We start from the raw sequence: 10,484 nt of genomic DNA, 5'->3' as shown, positions 1-10,484 counted from the left end.
GTCTTGGTGGTTCCTGGGTTGATTTTGAACATCCTAAACAATTACCTCTCATCTGAGGGTCACAGGTTGGGTCTTCTTCTAGACCTCGGCTAAGTGTGACACATCTGAATAACTTACATACAATTTTTTGAACTGGTGATCTTGGAATCTTCAGTTGTTTAGAAAGGCTCCAAGATATTTTCTCAACTTAAAATCTACAATTTTTCTGCTTATATCTCCAGGTTCAAGGTTCGATCCCTCCAGTCTGCATGCCAAAAATATCCTTGGGCTAGATACCAACCTGAAATTGTTCTCCGATGTATCCATTGGAGCGTGAATGTGTGTTAATGCTAGATAGGAAGCAATTACATAGAAAGAGCATAGAAAAAGTCCTTGGGTGAATACAGCAAGTTGTGTAAATCGCTTTGAGTGCTCAGATAGAAAAGTAAAAAAAACATGTCCACTTATCATTTACCAAAAAAAAAAAAAAAAAATCTGTAAACTACCAGTTATAGTCAGTCATAATCATAAAGTTAATATTAGTTGGTTAAACAACATTATGGAACCTTCAGCACCATAAAATATTTAAGTGATTACATGCATATATTTTAGCCTCTCTATTATTTTGACCCTGTGTGTATTAGACAAAATCTGAAATAAATTTGAATTTGCACCACTTTAGCTCAGTGGGTGAGCAAAGGACCAAATACCAGATCTTCAGCATCAAACTATCCAATAAAGACGAAACATTATGGATGCTGCACAATCGTTCCACTGTTGTGGACAGTTCAAATAAATCCTTAAAATCTCAAAAATACCATGGCCTCGATGCCCATGATGAGTGTATGCAAACGTCTGACCACACTGACCTTTTGGTTTCTTTCTTCATTTCACTGACAGGACAGAACGGGACAGCAGTTCTGTTGCGTAGCTATGACACACATCCTTGTATATAAGAAGAACTAGGACTTTATTTTTCTTTTTAATACTCAGGAGATAAAAAGAAGCTGACCATTTCAAACCAATCTTTTGCGATCATCCTAAGGATTAAAATATACTTACTGAGCCAAATTGGGTTTCTCAGCTCTGCCCATAAAAAGCAAAAAACACGCTTAATCTCAACTTGGCAGATCTCTTCTCTGAATCATCTGCGTGTGCACCTCTGGATGACTTCCAGCTGTGTTTCTTCCTTGAAACTCCATTCTGCTCACTGGCATGTTCACATTTATTAATCAACCTTATATGTACAACCAATGCTTCTGCCTGACCCAGCTTTCCACCAGCTTCAGACCAAATAAGAGTATTCAGCCGAAGCATCCGCATGTCCAAGCTCACAGCAGCACGGGTCAACGTGGTGTTCTACTCCATCATCCCAAGGCCTCTGATGTAAAATGACCAGATCTACGGTGTGTCCTATCATAAGCATTAATTCATTTCCTCCTCGAAATGAGCTGTTGGCTCATTTCGAAATGAGCTGTTGGCTCATTTCGAGGAGGAAGACACAAATCCCTTGAGGATTGTGTGAGAAAATCTAACATACCAGTGTTGTGACTTCTTATGTATAAGGTGGCAGTCAAAAGTACTTTTTAATCATCGTTGGAGTGGTAGACTTAGAAATGCATCACTTCTCAATTATTTTACCGATTACTTCTAAAGTGTTGTGGTTATCATATTATCTCAACAAATTAATCATGTTCTCCAATTTGAGATATTCGAAGCAAAAAGATAAAATAGAAGGAATGATCTTGTTTTTATTCAGGAGCTACATTTTTTGTAGAGTTTTAGTAGGTTCCAGTTTTTTTTATTTCTGCTAACTGATGAATTTTGTCTATCAGGTTTAAATGAAGTCAAAACTGTGGAGACTGACCCACACCCACTTGAAACATGTGTAACATAAAGTACTACACCTTGAAATGTTATAGCTGTAAATCATGCTCCAGTGTAGGATGTGGGTGCAGTGTGTTTCCATTCATAGTTGCTTTTTTCCAGGTCAGCCTTATCTCAGAGGTCCACAAAAAACCTCTGAGGTCCACAAATTCATCTTAACTACACATTTTGAAGCTGCAGGTCCTTCCTGATTTGACGATGGCCTTCCACCGTGGAGGGAAAAAAAGATTTCACCCTAATTTCAAGTGGTTTGTGTCCAGAGGGGCAGGAAGTGGCAACATTGCCATTAGAAATTCTGATTGGAACCCCGCTGCTTCTGCTTAACACATCTCATGACTGTGATGGGTGAGTAGATAATCGATTTGAAATGTCTCAAAGAGGAGAAAGATGTGGGCCAATGGAAAAATCAAATCAAATGAAAGTAATGCTGTATTTCTTTGAAGAGCCTGAGGTTATATCTAGTACTCCCTCTTCGCTTCCTTACTGAATAATTCAGGTTATTATTCAAATCTCAGGTTGTTACATAGATTAACCAGTAAAGTCACAGCTTTGACAACCAAAAAGACACATGGCTGTGATCTAAAGATCAATGTCATCAAAGGGTTATTTTAAAAAGGTCTTTTTTTGTTACAGCACGTTGAAATAAAAACCCCTCACATGCTATGATAAACTGTTCATGCTCAGTTAGCAGTTAACATTTTGGTCAGCCCTATTTTAAGTGTGTATTCTTACTTATGTTAAAGAGATCGTGTTTCGCTACTAAGATTTCAAAGGCACTGAGAAAGATGCAGAGGATCTCCAGACAAAGCAAGAGCTCTCTAGTAAAGCTCCCCTGACAAGATTAAAAATGTCTGATCCACTTAATCTCGGAGGAGACGCGAAAACATACATAAATGAGCAGATGCGCACGGGAACAAGAGCGCGCATCACCTGTGCGGCAGTCTCGGGTTTGCTGCGTACTTCTGCACATGTCTGCTTCGATGGCCGTGAAATTCATCAGTCGCATCGGTCACTGTATTTGATTCATGTTTTCGTCACTTTTCATGCTTAACTCTGCTGTAATCAATCCTGTCATAACAGCGCTACAGATATATGTTTTGGCCTGTGGCTGATGCAGCTTTATATTGCACGTTTATATTCTGAGGTTGATTTAGTCATGGTTTCCGTGCTGCCCGTGTCATCCTGCTGTGGGACAGAGATTTACCCTGATGGGCTGTTACTTGACCTGACCTCCTCCTTTTTTATTTTCTCTTTGGCCTTTATTGTTCTTTTGAACTCTTCCATGTAAATCTTTTTTCCCCTTCTCAATATTTTCTGCTCACTGGGAACACAGTAGACCGGATACCAGGAGCCACAGTTCCATCCTGCTTCTCAGAACATGGGGGTGTAGGCTTTCCACTTCTCTCCAACTAAGAGAGCATGAGGAAAACCTCACGGGAATCTAAACTGGCACCTCTTATGAGAAAAAAGACATGAAGAATTAATTTCTAGACTTCCACCTGTCAACAAACTCCCCCAAGAAGCCACAAGCCTTTTTAAGCTCCAATTACACGGGATATTGAAAGGGTCATTGATGATGTTCATTTTGTCACATATCACAGATAACTTAATGATTGCTAATTTGAGAGAGTGCTCCCTGGTGTATGAGCTGATTTTGTCATTGTCTCCAGTGATGGAAGTAATCAGTGTTTGAAATCATTGTCTTCTCGAATAAATTATCCTTCTGCATCATTATCATATTCTGATTGATTGGATTTGAGTTGCATTGTGATTGGATTAGCATTAGGTGAGACAAACCCAACCCAATGTAAAATCTATTCAATAAAAACTGCATCTGACCCAGCTCGTACAATGAAACTCATTTGATTTATTCATTAGTTTTCCTCATCCAAACTTTTTATTCTCCATCATTTCGATTTTGTCCATCCATCCATCCATCCATCCATCCATCTTCATCCGCTTTAGCCGGGACCGGGTCGCGGGGGCAGCAGCATAAGCAGAGAAGCCCAGACCTCCCTCTCCCCAGCCACCTCCTCCAGCTTATCCGGGGGAATACCAAGGCGTTCCCAGGCCAGCCGAGAGATATAATCTCTCCAGCGTGTCCTGGGTCTGCCCCGGGGCCTCCTCCCGGTGGGACATGCCCGGAACACCTCACCCAGGAGGTGCCCAGGAGGCATCCTTGTCAGATGCCCGAACCACCTCAGCTGGCTCCTTTCGATGTGGAGGAGCAGCAGCTCTACTCTGAGCCCCTCCCGGATGGCCGGATTTCTCACCCTATCTCTAAGGGAGAGGCCAGCCACCCTTCGGAGGAAGCTCATTTCTGCCGCTTGTATCCGCGATCTCGTTCTTTCGGTCACTACCCACAGCTCGTGGCCATAGGTGAGGGTAGGGACGTAGATCGACCGGTAAATTGAGAGCTTCACTTTTACACTCAGCTCCCTCTTCACCACGACGGACCGGTGCAGCGTCCGCATTACTGCAGCTGCCGCACCAATCCGTCTGTCGATCTCTGGCTCCCTTCTCCCATCACTCGCAAACAAGACCCCGAGATACTTGAACTCCTCCACTTGGGGCAGGAACTCATCCCCGACCCGGAGTGGGCACTTCACCCTTTTCCGGCTGAGAACCATGGCCTCAGATTTGGAGGTGCTGATCCTCATTCCCGCTGCTTCACACTCGGCTGCGAACTGTTCCAGTGCGAGCTGGAGGCCCTCACCTGATGAAGCCAACAGAACCACATCATCCGCGAAAAGCAGAGATGAGATTCTGAGGCCACCAAAGTGAAAGCCCTCCGCCACTTGGCTGTGCCTAGAAATCTTGTCCATAAAAATTATGAACAGAATCAGTGACAAAGGGCAGCCCTGGCGGAGCCCATCACCCACCGGGAACGAGTCCGACATATTGCCGGCAATGCGAACCAAGCTCTTGCAACGGTTGTATAGGAATCGAATGGCCCCCATTTCGATTTTGTTTTTAGTGTTATTGAGCAGTAAGCATACAGCGCAGCACGTCATGATGCTAAGAAGAACATAAACTAAATGTGTGTTTTCCATTTCATGGCATTAGCTGTTTTGATGTTTTAAATGTGAACCATAAATATCATTTAGGATCATGAATTCCTTCTTATTTCAGAGCAGCTGGCATAAGTGATGGATGGAGGGAATTTTACTATACTGCTACTATCTTAAATCTTAAATAAAGCAGGAGGAAGGTTTCCCAGGATCACTCTCCAGTATTCTCCTCATGTATTCTTTGTTTTTCCAGTTATTCACTGTGTATTATTTTTTTCTTGTCCAATTCTTTTTTCTTTTTTTTTTACCTGAATCGTGCTGGATTTCTTTTCCCCTTTTGCCTCTCTGTGTGTGACCTGTGTCTGTCTGGATTAAGTATTTGGAGTTTTGACTGCCTAATGGTGCAATGCATTTTGGCCCTCCTAGGAACTGTTGCTAACATGATCAGACTGAATAAGTAAATTCCTTTGAGCCCATGAGGCCGTCAGAACAGAAGCATATTTGGTAGTCCTGGCAACCTTGCAGCTTTAACCCTGTAACACTAAGTGTGCCATATTTGATACATGAGGGTTTTTTTGAGTCTTTGTGACTTCTACATCATCATTGTGATACCTTTCCCTTCAAAAACCCAAATAAATTGCACAATACATTTATTTAAAAAAAATGTAGTAAATATTATACAAATTAAAAATCCTGTATGCAAATTAATCTCTGATTTTATCTGTATTTTGTCAGGAGGTCAGAAGGTTGCTAGAAATGTTAATGTTTTAGCAATTATTTCATTAATAATTTAGGCTTTACAGGGTTAAGGGACTTTCCATGTCCCAGCCACATGTTTACAACCTCTCGCCTCATATTCTGTTATCTTGCAATTGCATATATTGCATACGTGCATGCATGCAAAGGGGTATCTTGCAAACTGTCTGTATACCTGTATACTGTAGAAAGAAATGCTTAAATGCATTGCTGCAGGTTCCTAATCATTTTAGTATCTTCTTTCAGCATGTTTGTCCAATCTTCAAATAATACTTCTTTCTTTCTTTCTTTCTTTCTTTCTTTCTTTCTTTCTTTCTTTCTTTGGGAGTATATGTCTGTGATTTTTCCACATTGTTTTCTAAAATATTTCCTACTTTAAGTGCTTATAAAGTGGGTCATGCGTTTTTTGGTAAAAGTAGCTTGGACAATAAGAGGTTTATTTCTGAATGAATTATTTTTGTATCTGCAGAGCCTGAACACTTTTTCTTTTCATTGGCTTTAAATAGTTCAGGTTTTGAATCCTGACTGGATTGCTTAGCATAACGCCCTCTGTTGGCGGTTCAGCAATTTTGGCCACGATGGTGTACAATAACAGGAAGGGAAGAAAACTGTAGGGTACAGATTGCTTCTTTTAGTAGATATTACTGCAGACATGTATCAAAGCCCCAAAACCACAAAATATTTATTATATTAATAGATACAAGTTTATTTATATTCGTCTTTTTCTATTCTCATTTTTATACTTGACATAATTATCTATCTATCTATCTATCTATCTATCTATCTATCTATCTATCTATCTATCTATCTATCTATCTATCTATCTATAATTAAATAAATAAAACATGCACTATATAGTAAATTTGACTGCTAGATCAGTTGTCTGAGTATTAATTTGTCTTACTTATTTAACTAATTGGTGTATAATTTAGTTTGTGTAATTAATAAGTTCCCTCAAGGCTGGCAAAGCCCCCACAATTCTCAGAGAAGGCAGGATTGCCTCCACATGAGGAATTAAGTACACGATTAATGTGTCAAAAAACACTTTCATATTAAAGTGTCCATTAAAGTTTCCTCTGCTTAATCTCGACCTTAGAGAGCAGAGTACAACTTTGTAGACAAACATTACTTTAATTCCCATAATTCTACTGTAAAATGCAATATAGTAAAAAGTGTCTCAAATATGTAACAACCTGTGCTGCTACTGAATACTGTGGTGGTTATCCATGAACACAACCTGACCTTTACCATTCACAGTTCTTAATATGTGTCTACATGTGTTAACAGCCTCGAAAGAAATTCACAAGTTCAGTAGAAACTACACTTACAAACCTATCTTCATAAAAGATTATTAAAGAACGTCCTCGCTTATGAACTCCAGTAGCGATTCACAGAGCTGATGATGGCACTAGCTACGATGGCACGTTCACCGCTGCCGGTCTACTAGAGTGGATCACACTGATAATCAGCCCAGAGTGGATTTTCTCAAAGAGGAATGTTACGACAAACATGACTCTAATATTAGACTGCCAGCCCCGGGGCACTCATCTTCTCTGCTCTCCAAGGGAAGGTTAAAAGCTGGAACCTCAGTTGAAGCAGATCACACAAGTTTTTAGATGATGTGTTGTAATCTTTTGGTTACTCTTGTGCAGAGAATCGTAACTGCAAACAGTTAAATCGGATAAAAATCTCTTAGATGTTTTTTCGTTTTATGTCTGTTTAGGGTCATTACTGGCAGTGAATGCAAGACCTAAATGTATAAAAGTACTGCATTAGGGAATTGTACTTTACTGAGGGGGAAATTTTCATTTTCAAAAATGAAAAAGGACACAAATTAATTACAGTACAGAATAGGTTAGATATTTGTAGCTCCATACTGTTGAGGTTAACATCTTGTGTCAGGAGAGCAGCCGAAGGTACTTTTTATTTCGTTTAGAGATTTAAAAACAGTAAAGTGTCTTTACTTTCATAGCCTTCCCCTGCCATCCAAGATTTTATGTAATACATGGAGCATCTTGGAGTTGCAACAGATTTGTCAGCTGCACATCCATGATGTAAATCTTGGGAATATTATTGGGATCTGTTGACCATGGAGGTCATCTGACTTCAGTAATTTGCTATTATGTTCAAGAAATCACTACCATCACCAGTCTGAACTGTTGTTACAAGCAGAACAGATCCTTGGTTTCATGTTGATTATGTCAAATTCCAACAGGGTTGACTGAATCTAACGAAAAAAAATAGCCTTTATTATAGCCAATGAAACATATTTAAATAAATGATAACATAAAGTGAACAAGAACTAACAAAACCAAAACTGGGAAAAACCAAAACATGAAACCTGAAAATCCTGACGCCATGAACCATGGAGACGTGAGGAGGTAAACAGAAAGCTCGACAATGGCTAATAATGGAAGTGAAAACACAGCTGACACGATACCAGAGGGGAAGCAAAACTAAACACACTAAACACGGAACACAAGACTGTCAAAATAAAACAGGAATCATACTGAGACGTAGACTGTGAAAACACACGCTTGACAATAGGACATGGAACACATGACAGATTAGGGAGCTGGAATAGAACACAAGGAGGGGAACACGGGGACAGGTAAGGGGGACGAGGCACGGGCATACACAGAGGACAAGACAGACTTACACAGGAAACAGAAAAAGACACATAAACAAGGAAGCATGGATGATAGCATTAATTAGACTGAAACCTAGCTAAACTATACTAACAGTAAGCACTAGAACTAAAAATGTCCCCAATACATCAAAAGAAATCAGAAATACAAAATAAACTCAAAATGCTAGGTCACTGACCCAGCACCCTGACAGCTGTAGCCCATCTGCTTCAATGTTTGATGTGTTATCCATTTAGAGATACTCTTCTGCATTCATTTTTGGATAATTTGAGTTGCTCTTGTCTTCTTATGATCTTGAAACAGTTTGTCCATTGTCTTCACCACTGAGATCAAGAAGGTACTCAGGCCTAGAAAAAGGATAAACCCTAGTAAACCCTGGAGATGATTGTGCAAGAAAATCCCAGCAAATCAGCAGTATCTATGTCTAATTTTATGTTGTAATGGCTAATTTATCATCAAGATTTATTTGTGAAATACCTCTTTGGCTGTTTATCCAATCAGTATGTGGAGGATATCAACAGCAAAAGCAAAAGTAGTGTCGATGTAGTGCCATTGTAGCAAAGCATGTGCACAGAGTCTAAGACACATAGTTGATTTAAGGTGTAAGGAGCACTTCTGCCATTTACAATAATCATGGAACAGCTACAAACACATGCAAACAGCCCCTCCATTGCAGATTTTCTGGCATTTTGTTTCTCGACAGAGAACAAACTCTATATCTTAGCCAGTGTTTTAAAGTATAGACTAATCATTTTGTGTCTCCAACACTGTGAGTTTTTCAGTGTGCACCCATAGCCTAAGCACACTTTCAAGCTCGGTACTCCGGCTGCTAGGCAGTCTGGGTATCCACATCAGTGCAGTTGTCTAGTACCCATTAACAAATACTGACCAAGGATGAAGTCAAATTCTCAGCCTGAAATCTTCTTTCAGTCTCCCTCTGGACAAATGATGAATTTAACGGCAGGTGTCTTTCCTGCTGTGCCAGACTGTGGCAGTCAGCAATACCCAGGCTCTGTCCCTAATGAAATAACCCCTTCTGACAGATGGCAAGTACCACTTTCCCTCTGCTGCATAATTTAAACTGACCTCTCTAATTGGACAAGTCATCAGCCAGTGGGAGAAGGTCAAGCCTGTCTGAATCAAATCTTAGTTGAGATGGACAAAGCTTTGTTTATCTTGGGAACAATATCAAAGTAACTCATGAAAACAGAGCTGAAATACATTATTAATGTGCAAGTCTCAGCTCCAAGATTAGCTGCTTTTATGCATAAACAATGCTTCAGTTTGACAGTGTTTTGCTTTATTTTCAGTTTATTCTAATCTCATCTCAGATGTTAAAAACAATTCTTCTTAATCGTCACCTTGAACCTTGAATCTCTGACTTTACCTTTTGTGTTATCATGAAGGATTCAGGTCAGCGTCACAAACTGGAGAGACATCCTGGAACAGTCAGATTTAACAACACAATTTCTCTTTTATTTACCTTTTTGAAATAGTCTTACAGAAAAAGAAGATCAAGACATTTGATCTTCTACCTTCTATTGCATGCACATTGATGCCCTGCCTGTTAGTAGCTCTGCAAAGCCCGTGACTGCTCTCTCACCAAGCTGTTGCTGGTGGTTGGTTGGACCGTAATCATTTCACAGATAGCCATGTGTAGTGACAGTAGCTGGGAAAAAATGATGGGGAAGAAGTCGGGCTACAAACTGGATTCTTGTTCGACAGGTTTTTGGAAACATCTCTATCACGTCTGATGGATGTGAAATTGTTTTTGGACACAAGGGTCTAGGTTCTATTTTTGCCTAGAACAAGCAAAAATAAATGATTACTTTTGTTTTGAAAGGTTCAGAAAAAGTCATTGTTCAGATTAGTATGTATAAAAAAGTGCCTGGATGGATTATGAATATAATGAACAGGCTTATTTATTGCAAAAGAAAGAAGGAAAGAAAAAAAATTCTAACAGCCAACAACAGCAGTTAATCCTATTCACTAAAATATGTGGGTGGGGGTGGAGACTAACAACACAGAGCCTTTCCACCCTGGCACACCAAACCAGGAAAGCCTACTCACTTCAGTGCAGTCATCACATGTCAAGGATGCTGCTTATTTCATAGCTGTTAGTGTCGCAGCATCATGGGATTGGACGCAAGAAGAACTAGTCACAGATAGCAACCAAAGAACAAAAGCACACCATAGGAAAGTG

This window comes from Aulonocara stuartgranti (genome assembly GCF_965226115.1).
Source record: "Aulonocara stuartgranti genome assembly, chromosome: 19".
NCBI classification, from domain to species: Eukaryota; Metazoa; Chordata; class Actinopteri; order Cichliformes; family Cichlidae; genus Aulonocara; species Aulonocara stuartgranti.
The sequence above is the reverse complement of the archived record's forward strand: the minus strand, read 5'-3'. Positions refer to the sequence as shown.